Here is an 11,979-nt window from a genome sequence, read left to right on the forward strand (position 1 = left end):
AGGTGGCTGCAGCTGGGAGCCCCGGGGTTACCGGCTCCCCAACAGTGCTGTCAGCACCGCACACACAGCAGGGAGCGCCAGGGCAGGCCCGCAGCCCCCAAGGAAGGTCTGTGCCCGGGAAACACATGGCATTCAAACCGCTGCTGGTGTGTGGCCCCTTATCCACTCTCCCTGGGAGGAAAGGCCCCGTGTGGTGTCCAGAGGGCTACTGTAGGAGGTGTTTGCTAGACTGGGCCAGAGGGCAAAGGTGAAGGGGCGGCTGACACACTCCAGCCCACAGATCCTGGCCCAGGATGCTGGGACCTGGAGAGCACGGCCCTGCGTGCAGCACCTGCCAGTAGATAGCAGGATGTGTCGTAGAGGGCTTGCTGACCCCAAACATGCCGAGTCACCCACATCCCGGCCTCCCCGCCCACTTTGCCGGTGGGACAGAGTGGCTGACGGTGTGTGGCACAGGCGGGGTGAGCCCGGAAGGGTGAGCATGCGCCTGCTGACGCTTCGTTCACCAGTCAGGGGTCTCTACAGCTCGCCCAGGTTCCAGCTGAGCCAGGCCTCTTGGGAAGGCATAAAACAGTCAAGATTCAAGCAGGTGAAATCTGAGAACACTGCACACACTCATGGGTGCGGAAGGCTCTGATCACATCAAAATCTTACTCCCGGCAAATGCTGGGCCCTCACAGGGGATAAAAACAGAACCCACTGATGAGACGCCTGGCAATGCGGGGGCCCCAGGGTTAGTCTGACTGCTCCACTACCCATGGTTATGGGCTAAATGTGTCCCCTCAATCCATGTGTTGATGTCTCAGCCCCTAGGACCTGAGAAAGTGGCTGTACTTGGAGATGGGGTCTTTAAAGAGCCCCCTATATACCTAATGTAAATGACGAGTTAATGGGTGCGGCACACCAACATGGCACATGTATACATATGTAACAAACCTGCATGCACATGTACCCTAGAACTTAAAGTATTATAATAATAATAATAATAAAAAGAGCCCATTAAATTAAAACAGGTCATTAGGGTGGGCCCTAGTCCAATCTCACTGGTGTCCTTATAAAAAGAGGAGATGAGGACACAGGCACACAGAGGGATGACCCTGCAAGGACACAGGGAGAAGGTGGTTATCTGCATGACAAGGAGCGAGGCCTCAGGAGAAACCAGCCCTGCAAGGCCTTGATCTTGGACTCCAGCCTCCAGAACTGAGAGAGAATCAATGTCTGGGCTGCTTAGTGGTGGAAACCCCAGCAAACTCACACACTGGCCCAGGAGGGCCTTCCTAGGACAGATGGGCTACAGCACCAGCTTCCTTGGGAAAAGGGGATTTCTCCGTGGACACATCTGGCGGTGCTACAGGGCCCCTCTCCAGGAATAATGTCCAGCACAGCCTGGCAGACTTCGGCTCAAATCCTGCCTGGGCCACTTCCCAGCTGGTGACCTGGGGTGATCCCAAGCACCGAGGGGGGATGGGTGCCCCAGCTCTGCCACTCACCCCAGCTCTGCCACTCACCCCAGCTCTGCCACTTACCCCAGCTCTGCCACTCACTCATCCCAGGTCTGCCACTCACTCACCCCAGGTCTGCCACTCACTCATCCCAGGTCTGTCACTCACTCACCCCAGCTCTGGCACTCACCCCAGCTCTGCCACTTACTCACTCCAGCTCTGCCACTCACTCCAGCTCTGCCACTCACCCCAAGTCTGCCACTCACTCACCCCAGCTCTGCCACTTACCCCAGCTCTGCCACTCACTCATCCCAGGTCTGTCACTCACTCACCCCAGGTCTGCCACTCACTCACCCCAGCTCTGCCACTCACCCCAGCTCTGCCACTTACCCCAGCTCTGCCACTTACCCCAGGTCTGCCACTCACTCACCCCAGCTCTGCCACTCACTCACCCCAGCTCTGCCACTCACCCCAGCTTTGCCACTCCTGTCCGAAGCGGCCGGATGGCCAGGGCAGCAGCCACTATGCCAACAGTTCACTTCCATTTAACCCAGCTTTGTGGAGATGCCGCGGGTCTGGGGCTTGGCTGGTATTCCCAAGCCCCGTCTCCCCGTCTTTGGCAAGGCCACACACGTGTGGTTTCAGCAAGGGGTTGCTGTGCTGGAACGGGCTGTGAGCAGACCTGCAGAACCTCAGCCGGACCCCACCCTTCCCAGGCCCTCAGTCTCAGGCTCAAGCCTGTGTTTCTGGTTTTAATTAACAAAATGTGTTGGTCACTGAGAGGCTCTGGCAAACATCTTTGTATGGTGTGTCCCCTGGGGGCCAGGATTCCTCCCACAGCCCCATGCTGAGGCAGAGTAAGGGTGGGGGTAGGGATGATTCCCTCTGGGACAAGGAGGAAGGGAAGGGAAGTCAGCACTGAGCACAGGAGGGACCAGGCCCCATCTCGCTGGGCTGCTGACCCCACCCCAGGTCAGTCCCCCGGGAGAGTGCCCTCGGCCGTGCCCAAGGAAACCGGAACGCTTGCTCCAGGGATGGAATGGAACTACCAGAATGTCCTTCCGAAGGATGGAAATCCGTGTGATTTGTGTACATAAAGCAAGGAAAACGTACAAGGAAAATGTACAAGGAATACAGAACCACACAGACAAGAAGAGGTTGCAGAGGGCGGTCAACTACTGTTTTTGCGACTTCTCTGAGACTCTAACACGATCAGAAAGAAGGATGTGAGCGGAACGTCAGTGGTCACGTGACACCTGTCTGCGTGTGTTTATGGATCCATCCATATATAGTAAAGCCCAAAGCCCGCCTGGGAGTGTGAGCCTGGAAACCCAGGATGGCGGCTCTGGGGAAAGAATCGAGCTCTGGGGCCCTCCCTACACGCAGCTTGTAGCTGCTGAAAGACGCCTAAAGCAAATACAGCCAGGTGCCAGGACCTTGACGACGCTGGGGTTGGTTCTGTTATTCTGCATGGTTCCCGTGTTTAGATCTTTCACAATCATTCATTATGCATGAATGTTTTCATTAATGATATAGGCGTGATAGGAGGTGGCCCCTCCCTGCTCTGAGAGCCCATGCCACTTCCACACAGGCCGAGGGCCGGCACCCACGGTGAGCTGGCTCATGCTCCCACCACGTCCCGAGGCACCTCCAGGAGACTGGCCCTGCAGTGGCCCATTTCACAGACGAGGAAACTAAGGCCTGGGGCTTTAGGACTTGCCCATGGCCCCACACAGGGTGGGGATTCCCACCTGCTTTGCCAACCGCTAAGCCCACGCTCCAAGCACTGCACCCCATCCACAAGGTCAGACGGGCCACTCCTCGGGGCCCCCAAGGGCAGCAAGCTCCCAGCTCGCACAGGTCAGAACACGAAGGACGCCTTTGCAGGGCGGTGCTTACGGCCCAGGGCACCTGGCTTCACGCACTAATGATCAGAGAGCCGCGTGCCTCTGTGCAAAACACCCAGGCCAAACACCTGGGAGCAGACTCACGGCCCACGAGGGAGGAAAGCAAGCGGTGCTTCCCGAGCATGTGGGACAAAGTGGGCCTTGCAGGGCCCAGATCTAAGGGAGTCAGGGCCAGCAGCAGAGAGACCCTGACCCGTAAAAGGATGGGAAGGGGCAGATAAGGAAGGAGGCTGGACTTACAAGAGGTCACCCTGATGAGACAGGGTTCCAGGAGAAGGTGACGTCCCCAGGAGACCCGGGGAGGCCAAGAGGGGGCCTGGGCACCAAGCTAGCTAGCCTAGATGTCTGGTGTCCCACTGGTACTGAGGCAGCGCCCGGATGGAGGCAGGCTTTGCAGGCCTGGGAAGGGCCTATGCCAAGACAGAGAGGGGCAGGAGAGCCCCAGCCAGCTTGACTGGGGTGGCTCCACAGGCCAGCCCTGTGCTCAGCAGGTGGGTGCCACAAGGCCACTTCCTGCCACCCACATCACTTCAGAGTGTGAGCACCCAGCAGCCCACAGAGCAGAGATGAAGGCGGCCCCGCCCTCGGCCGGCTGGGGACTGAGTAACTCGTTCTCCTCTGCTCACAACAATCAGATGAGCGAGAAACTGGCCCAGCCTGCTGGGCTTGCAGCAGCCGGAAGGTTCTTCTGGCCGTTGGTGGGCACCTGCCAGCAGGGAGGGTCTGGGCAGGAAAGAGCCACATAGCTGCACTCGGTGCAGGGACGAGGGTGGGGATTCCTGACAGCCTTGACCACGGCAGCCGTGTGTGTTCAGCAGCACACTGGGGCCAAGCACCCTTGGGTGCCAGTCACCAACAGAAAGCACCTCTGTCCCCCTCTCTCTGTGAGCCTTCGTGGGAGCCTGGCTGCCAGGCTGGGGAGGATGACCCACTGTGGCACTGTAATGGGACAAACAACCAGGCCCTGTCCCAAAGCGGCCTCAGCCTCAGGTTTCCAGACGGGACCAATATCCTGACGTTTCTGGGTGTTCTTCATGCTGCAAACTCTCCCAGCCTCCTGTGGCGAAGCGGCCTGCCCTTTGGGGACAGCTGTGCCGTGCCGAGGCAGAATCTAGGTCTCGGAGCGAGAGAAATCTGTGCTCTCCTGTAGGAGCTGGGCCCAAAGTGGAAACCCAGCATGGGCGCTGGAGTGGGCGAGGGTTCCCTTCAAAGCTGGCTGCTCTTTTCCTCTGCCCCAAGGAGATCAGAGGGTGCCACGTGGGAGCACGCACTCCTGCAAAGCACAAACGGCTCTTGGTGCCCACACTGGCACCTGCTTTTCCGACCTGCAGAGAGCTCTTCCTGTCCTGGCCCCAGGATGTGCAAGACAGCAGGGTGGAGCTTTGTGGGAAAGTGGGGCGTCCTTGGCACCATCAGGCCAGTCCACCGCCCCAGGACCAGCCACGGGGACACCCCACGTGCAGAAGCTAGACTCATGGAGCATCAGTGACACATGAAACCTTTTCTGGGCTGTACACTGGTGCATGGTCAGTGACACATGAGGCCTCTTCTGGGCTGAACACACTGGTGCAGGAGGGAGGGAGGGAGGAAGGACGAGAAAGATTTCCAATCACTCAGTCTCAAACCTTTGAAAACTAGTGGATGCTTCTTTCTGCATAAAACCTGGGGTGCATCCTCAAGATATAAAACAGCTCAAGGAGCAGGAGCAGATGGACAGAAGCCCTTGGAGAAGCCAGGGCCTCGGGAGTGAAGAGGGAGCTCTGGATGTTCAAGTTCCCTTCTCGGTTCCTGCCGGGGTGTTGCCCGTGTGCAGGAGCCTTAGCCCCGCAGGTGTGGGGTTGCGGGCAAATGTCAGGGATGGGGGTGCCTTAAAGATGGAGAAACTGAAGTCCAGCGAGGAGCAGCACCACGACCCTGCCATTCTTGGGGCCCCATTTCCTCCGTCTCAGAGGGGAGCCTGTCAGATGCTGTGAGCCCTCGGGCCAGCCACCCTCTGAACACAAGGGACAGCAGGGTGAGGGCACAGGCAAGAGTGTGCATGCACCCTGAGGCCACAGAGAATGAAACATGAGGGTCGGTTTTTGCCCAGGAGACAGGTATGTTCTTGAGGCGGGTGCGAGGAAGAGGTAGAACTCTCAGGTGTCCCTGGGGCTGGGGGATCTCACTACCTCTGTAGCTCGTCTTTGAGCATTAATGCTAAGTCCCAGCACCCCGTCCACAGCACCCCAGCCTCAGGGTAATGAGGCCTGGTACCTAACCCACAAAGTGCTCGCTGGTAGGGAGTGTGCAGGCCAGACACTAAGGCATTCCAGTTTTACCCGGCCCTGTGCCAGGCCACTAACTGGATCCGCCGCACTCAGGGACACCATGTACTATGGTCCCTGCTCTACAGGTGAGGACAGCAGCCTCAAAGAGCCCAGGCCAACTGCTTCCTATGGACTCGCTGCCCCTTCACAGGTCAGGAGTCCCCTGAGACAGCTCAGGGCAGCCTGGGACCAATGCCAAGTTCAGGAGCAGAGGAGAGGGCTAGAGAGGTGGAGGGTCTGCCGGCAGAGACAGGGTGCACCTGGGGAGGGCCAGGGCCACGGCTGGGTGGGGTGGCTCAGGACTATCTGAGCCAGGGAGATGGTGGCTGGAGGGTGGAAACCTTTGACTGGCAGCCCATAGGGGTGGGGTAGGGGGTCATGCCAGTCACTCACACAATGGCTGATGCTCACCCAGCGCTTGTGTACAAAGACCATCTCGGGCCAGCCATGAGCCTCACTTTACAGACGGGGTAACCAAGGTTTAGGAGGCAAATAAACTCTGCTGACCCTGGCACCTGGGGTGAAGAATTCCGGCTGCGCCTTCCTGGGCTAGGCCTTCTGATCAGATCCGAGGCGGTGCCTGCCACCATCACCACCATCAATCTCTTAGGCCCAGCCCCCTCCCTGCCCTGGCCCCACCAGCCCTCCAGAACAGGGTCACATGCCCCACCCTGGTGCCTGCTGGCTCTGGCTTGAATTTTGCTAAATTTGGGTGACTTCCTAAGGCAGCAGGGGGTGGGGTGGGGTGAGGTTCATCCTGTAAGGAGGGCATCTAGCGTTCCTGCCCCACGGGCCAGCGTCGGGGCTCCTCTCCCTCTGGCCAATGTGGGGAGCCTCCCTAAAGGGCTCCCCTCCCGCCCAGGACCAGGAGCTGCCCCAAAGCAGCTACAGTCCAGCAAGCAGGACGCCTGGACCCTTTAAGCGACCCGACTGCTGCGCCGTATTCACCGCAATAGGCGGGCATGAGCGGGACGCACTGCTGCCAGAGTCCCGGCCCTTTAAGCGAACCACACTCCCCGCGTCGCATTCACCCTAATAGGCGGGCATACAAATGCCGTTGCCTGGAGCCGCAGCCCAGCGAATGGGACCCACAGCGGCACGCCCTTTAGTTGACTCTGTCTTATTCGCCGCAATAGCTGATCATGAGAAATCCCGCTGGCTGCCAGGAAAGGGGCGCGGAGATGCGGATGCTCCGCTCCAACACCACGCCTTCCTCTGCTGACCATCCCCAAAGTCCCCTTTAAATGACAACCCCCCACCCCCCCAACCCCGCCCCCACACCGAGCGCCGTATTCATCCCAATAGCACATCAATCCCTCCGCAACGCCGGGATACTGAGCTCTCCCTCCCCTGGCCGAGGAAGGCCCTTCCCGGCGAGGAAGCAGCTTAGAATGGGCCAGCGAGAGAAGGGACAAAGGCACGGGCGACAGAGCGCCCTCTGTGCTGTCCCCGAGCGCCTGGAGGCCCGTTCCCTCCTTGCTCAGAAGCACAGGGCACTTCCCAAGGGGCCAGCCGTGACCAGCAGTCAGGGGCATGCTGTCTCCAAGCTGGGGTGGTGCTTCTGCTCTGCCAGGTACGGCAGGGCTTACTGAAGGTTTGCCATCTCCCCTGGCCGTGGATGAAGGGAAGGCGACCCCAGGCTGGTCACAACAGGCAGCCTGACCAGCTGCCTGCCGAGGTGGGGTATCCCTCAAGTCTCCTCCCTGTTTTCCACTTAAACTCCCTAAGAATGTACATATTTAGAAGGAATACTGTTCAGTTGTTGAGCCTCAACTTTCCCCTTCATCCTTGTCTTCGTGTCAGCAGGGTGAGAGGGGATCCATCTACCAGTAAAGTCCATCTGCATTAACCAAACACACTATTAGGCATCCCGAGGAGGTGAGACACCCTAAGGGCTCCATTCCTAAATCAGAGATGATGGGACTCTGGGAAGAGTCATGCACTCTTGTCCTTCCCATCCTAGAGCATGGAGGAAATGAGCTGGTCACGTCCCACACCAGCCGATGCTAGTGAAACCAGGACATGGTGGGTGGGACTTGCTAGATAGGGGCAGCCAGTCTCAATCTACTGACCTCCGTGGGATGAGACAGTATGATGGCTTTCCACATGTGCCTCACTTAACCGTAGAGCACCTACTGTGTGCCAGCCCCTGGGAAGAGAGCCCGGAGCAGACTTGCAGGCAACCGTGCATGGGGACAGACGCCGCGCACCAGCGGCACCCACCGGGGACAGATGCCACGCACCAGTGGCACCCACCATGAACCTGGCTTGGCCCAATCCCTTTCTCCATAGGAAGCCATTCAATTAAACAAACGTGATCATTTCAGTATAAATAAAGAGAAAACAAAACACAGAGCTGAGAGCTGCTTTGGAATGGGTAACGGGCCAGGAACAGAGACTCTCTCAGAGAGGCAGCATCCGAGCTGGGACCTGAATTAGATGGAGCCCACCAAATGCAGATCCAAGGAGGGGCCGAAAGTAGAGGCACAGCCAGTGCAAAGGCCCTGGAGTAAGAAGCCGGGGCTGAGGCCAGACCCCTGTGAGCAAGGAGGGGAGAGGGAGAGGAGGGGAGGGGGAGAGGAGAACAGGGGAAGGGAGGCGGAGTGGAGGGGCATCTAGGGCCTGTGGGGTCTGGAAAGGGGTCAGGACTTACTGAGACCCATGGCAAATCTCAAAGGGCTCTAAGTGGGCAAATTACATGAAGTGGTTTATCTTTTTAAACACCATGCTGGCTGCTGGCTGGAGAAGGGCTAGGAAGGCCACGAAAGGGGAGCCTGCTAGGTAGCTGATGTGGAGCTCCAGGCAAGAGCTGGTAGGGCCAGGAGGGGAGTGGAGGCCAGCCCTGGAGGGAGTAGCTGGATGTGAGGTGGGCTGGGAGGCCCAGCAAAGCATTTGCTCTCAGCCGGGTGGCTCTGAGATTTGCAACAAAGGCCCTCTGGGAATTCTGGATCCCTCTAAGCTAGCCAAGAAGGCTCATGTCCCACCCCCTCCCCATCTCCCACCTCAAGCCCTGGTCCTGAGGACACAGCTGGTGCCCACTCCGCTTAGTGTGGATGCCAGCACAAGGCAATCTCACACCCTCGTGGACATGATCCCAGAGGCCCTGGCTCAGAACAACTGTGACGCTAAGAGAACAACGCGGTCCTTAGCCCGAGTCCTTTACTCGACCGCCAACCCTACCACTCTCCGGAGCAGCTCCACTATCTGCCCATACATCTCCACGGGAAAGGTTACCCAGCCGTGGCCAAGACCCAGCCACCAAGGCCCCAAAACCTTAAAAAATCTTGACCAGCCCAGGAGCCCCATCCTCAGGCTGTCAGTTGCCTCCTTAAGCTGCAGGCTCGGTAAGTCATCAAGCAAAGCTGGCATCGAGAACAATATTCTTTTCCTTTGTGCCGGTCACAAGCAGCATGAGGACATCCAGGGCAGCATGCCTGTCCCTGTTGGGAGGCCAGTGGCCCTCACTTGCACCCCCCAACATCTACCCCCCAGCACACTGGTCCACTCCCTGGGCTCCCCTGCCAACCCTGCAAGTGGTGGGCACTTCTACCCACCTGGCCCCTGGACTCCACAAGGGGAGCTGCACCTAACGGCTCCCTCCCTGACAGCTCCCTTCCTATCAAGATGACCGGGATCCTTTTGGCACTGTGCACCCCTGGGCCTCGGCCCCTCTACAACCCCCTGTCCCGGAGGTCAGAGCTTCCAGCTCCCCAGGCCTTTCCGGGAGAACCCTGAGCTGGGTCCACAACATTTCTCAGCTGCGGTCACAGGCTCAGATTCACCTGTCCCTTGAACAATAAATGGGAATGGGGGCGGGAGGCACCTTCTGTCATCTTGGGTAAGTTTTCCACCTGCACACTGTGTCTGTATGTGTGCAAACGTGTGCAGGCTTAACCACAGAATCAGCAGAGAGCACCAGTCCCCAAAACACAGCCGTCAGAGACACACACAGCCCTTCCACCCGCCGGCTTGTCACAGAGTGTTTCTCCCTCCCCCAAGCGTTACATGTCAGATTACTATCAGCGCTCAGAGCGAGGCCAGGATTTCAGGAAAGAAACTGATACCAGGCATTCTCAGCATAGTAAATACAATCCTGGGTAGGGGCGGGGCGGGGTGGGGGGGTCTTGCGTTGGTATTCTGTAAAGAGCTAAAAGCAGTCCTTTGAAGAACATGACCTATTCATGGCCCAATCTGGACCCAGAAAGGAGCCTCCACTGGACATGCAGGATGGCTGCCCGGGGTTCGACATCTGCAGGGCAGCCTCTCTGAGACCAGGCCCAGGACTGCAGGTCAGAGGCTCCTCATCCGGCCCATCTGCTGTGTCACCTTTCCTAAACACAGCCTGGCAAGACAGACACACGCGGTGCCTGCCTCCTGGCACCCCAGGCCAGCCCCACACGCGTGCAGGCAGACAATAGGATCTGCAGTTCTGGAGCTTGAGACCTGAAGGGAGCAGCTGGGCACATGATGCCACCCCAGGTTGCCCCAAACCTGCCCGATGCCTGCAAGCCCCCACTCACCTGGCAGGTTCAAGGAACAGCAAGGCCCTGTGTACCAAGGAGGTGGGATAAAAACGTGCAGAGGGGCCTTACTCCTGGGGGCGGGGAGCAGAATTTCTGTTCAGTCTGGGATCTGGATCAGCCCTGGTGCAGGCAGACCCAAGAGCATCTATCTAGGATCCCAAAGGCTGGCCCACTTCTCCAGGCTTTGGGAGGCTGTATCAGGTGGGGTGGGACCTTTACAGAAGTCTTCCTGTAAAAGGCACCTTGAAGAGACTGGGGCAGACACACAGAGGGGAGCAAGTTGTGAAATGGCAAGAGAGGAAATCCACCCAGCCGCTTCGGCGGGGCAGACCCGCTCAGCCCAAGGATGAGGGAGGGGCTGGGCTCAGCCCAGGGACGAGGGAGGGGCAGGTAAGCCCACCCTGTGACCCCTCCATACCCCCAGGAGTCACCCCAAACCCTAACTCCAGTTGGCTTCTGACGGGAGGCAGCCCAGCGGTCTGGGTGGGGGTTGGGGGCGGTGCCTGGGAAGCCCAGGACGGGCCGGTTGCCCGGGGGGCTGCAGACTCCAGCCTCCTTCCTGCCTGCCCCACCCTCCCGCACCCCCCTCCCCGGGAGGAATCTTCAAGTGCACAAGGAAGACTCAGGCACCTCAACAATCCCTAAGGCTCCATATCTTCAGGGGGTCAGTGCCCCAGAGATGGGGGCTGTGGGCAAGGTCCTTCCCTAGCCTGTAATCCAGGCAGCCCCCTGACTCTGCGGACTCAGACACAGCAGTCCTCCCAAGCCCGCAGCTGGCAGACTCAGATCCCAGACCCTCTGCAGACCCATCAAGACCTGGCTCCTTGGAGCCCGCGTCGGCCGAGCTGGGGACACAGAACCCCTGACTGGCCAGGGTTTGTGGTGGTCAGACCCAGCCACCTTCCCTGGCGGTCCCGGCTCCTTTAAGCCCCACCAAGTGGGGAGCCCAGCTGGGCGCGCCGCTTCCCACTCGCGGGCCCCACCCGCCCCAACCCGCCAGGCGCCGACCCGCCCTGGCCCAGGGCGCCCCCAGGCTCCCCTGCTCCCCCGCGCGCGACCGGCCCCGGCGTGGCTCCCCGCACTGGCTACTGCCAGGGTCCGCGGGGCTGCGGCGCGAGCTCCTGGATCCCTTCGGCCGGCCCCCCGCGGCCCTCGGTTCGCTCCGGCCCTGGCCGGCGGGGCCCTCCGGATCCTTCCCAGCCCTCCATCCCCCCGCCGTCCCCCCGCCGCCCCCCGGGTCGCCGCGCTCCTACCTCCTACCGTGCCGCGAGCTCGGTGCTCCGGGCCGGCCGGGCGCGCGGGGGCTCCGCTGGCGGCGCGGGCCTGGCTGCAGGAAATGCCAGCAGATGGTCCCCCCGCGCGAGGCGGAGCGAGGGCGCGGCGGAGGGAGGAGGCCCAGGGAGCCCGGAGGCGGGAGGAGGAGGCGCGGCGGCCGCAAAACCCGGGCCGAATCGCCGCGCGGAGCGGGCGCCCAGGGGGCCCCCCCAACCGGCTGCCGCTTCTCCTCATCCCCCAACCCCCCGCGCGCACTCCGGGGCTCACACTCACCCGGGCGGCCAGTGGTCGGGACACTCCGCTGAAAATGGCCAGGAGGCTTGGCGGGGTGGGCAGCGGTGAGTGGGGTCAGCTTCGTGGGGTTCTCCAACTTAGGGGTGCAGGCCCCCAGCCCACCCTAGCCAGGGTGCGAGGCGCCTCCTCTCCCTTCCTGAACCCAGGAAACTGTCGTCGTTTCTCCCCGTCTCAGGAGCCATCAGAACACAAGAGGAGCCCCAGACATCTGAGCCCATTGTCCCTGCCCCTT

The 11,979-nt window shown here is 60.1% G+C and overlaps 1 protein-coding gene across 1 annotated transcript in view; it reads right to left on the bottom strand.

Annotated features, from left to right (window-relative positions):
* The window catches only part of OSBPL5 (oxysterol binding protein like 5), an 81,776-nt gene extending 70,133 nt beyond the window's left edge, over positions 1-11,643 (bottom strand). Inside the window, exon 1 of the mRNA XM_055355193.2 lies at positions 11,432-11,643. The gene's annotated coding sequence lies outside the window, so the exon portion shown is untranslated. The remainder of the gene's footprint in view (positions 1-11,431) is intronic.
* Positions 11,644-11,979: the final 336 nt, after the last annotated feature.

Source organism: Gorilla gorilla, chromosome 9, assembly GCF_029281585.2.
Source record: "Gorilla gorilla gorilla isolate KB3781 chromosome 9, NHGRI_mGorGor1-v2.1_pri, whole genome shotgun sequence".
Lineage (NCBI taxonomy): Eukaryota > Metazoa > Chordata > Mammalia > Primates > Hominidae > Gorilla > Gorilla gorilla.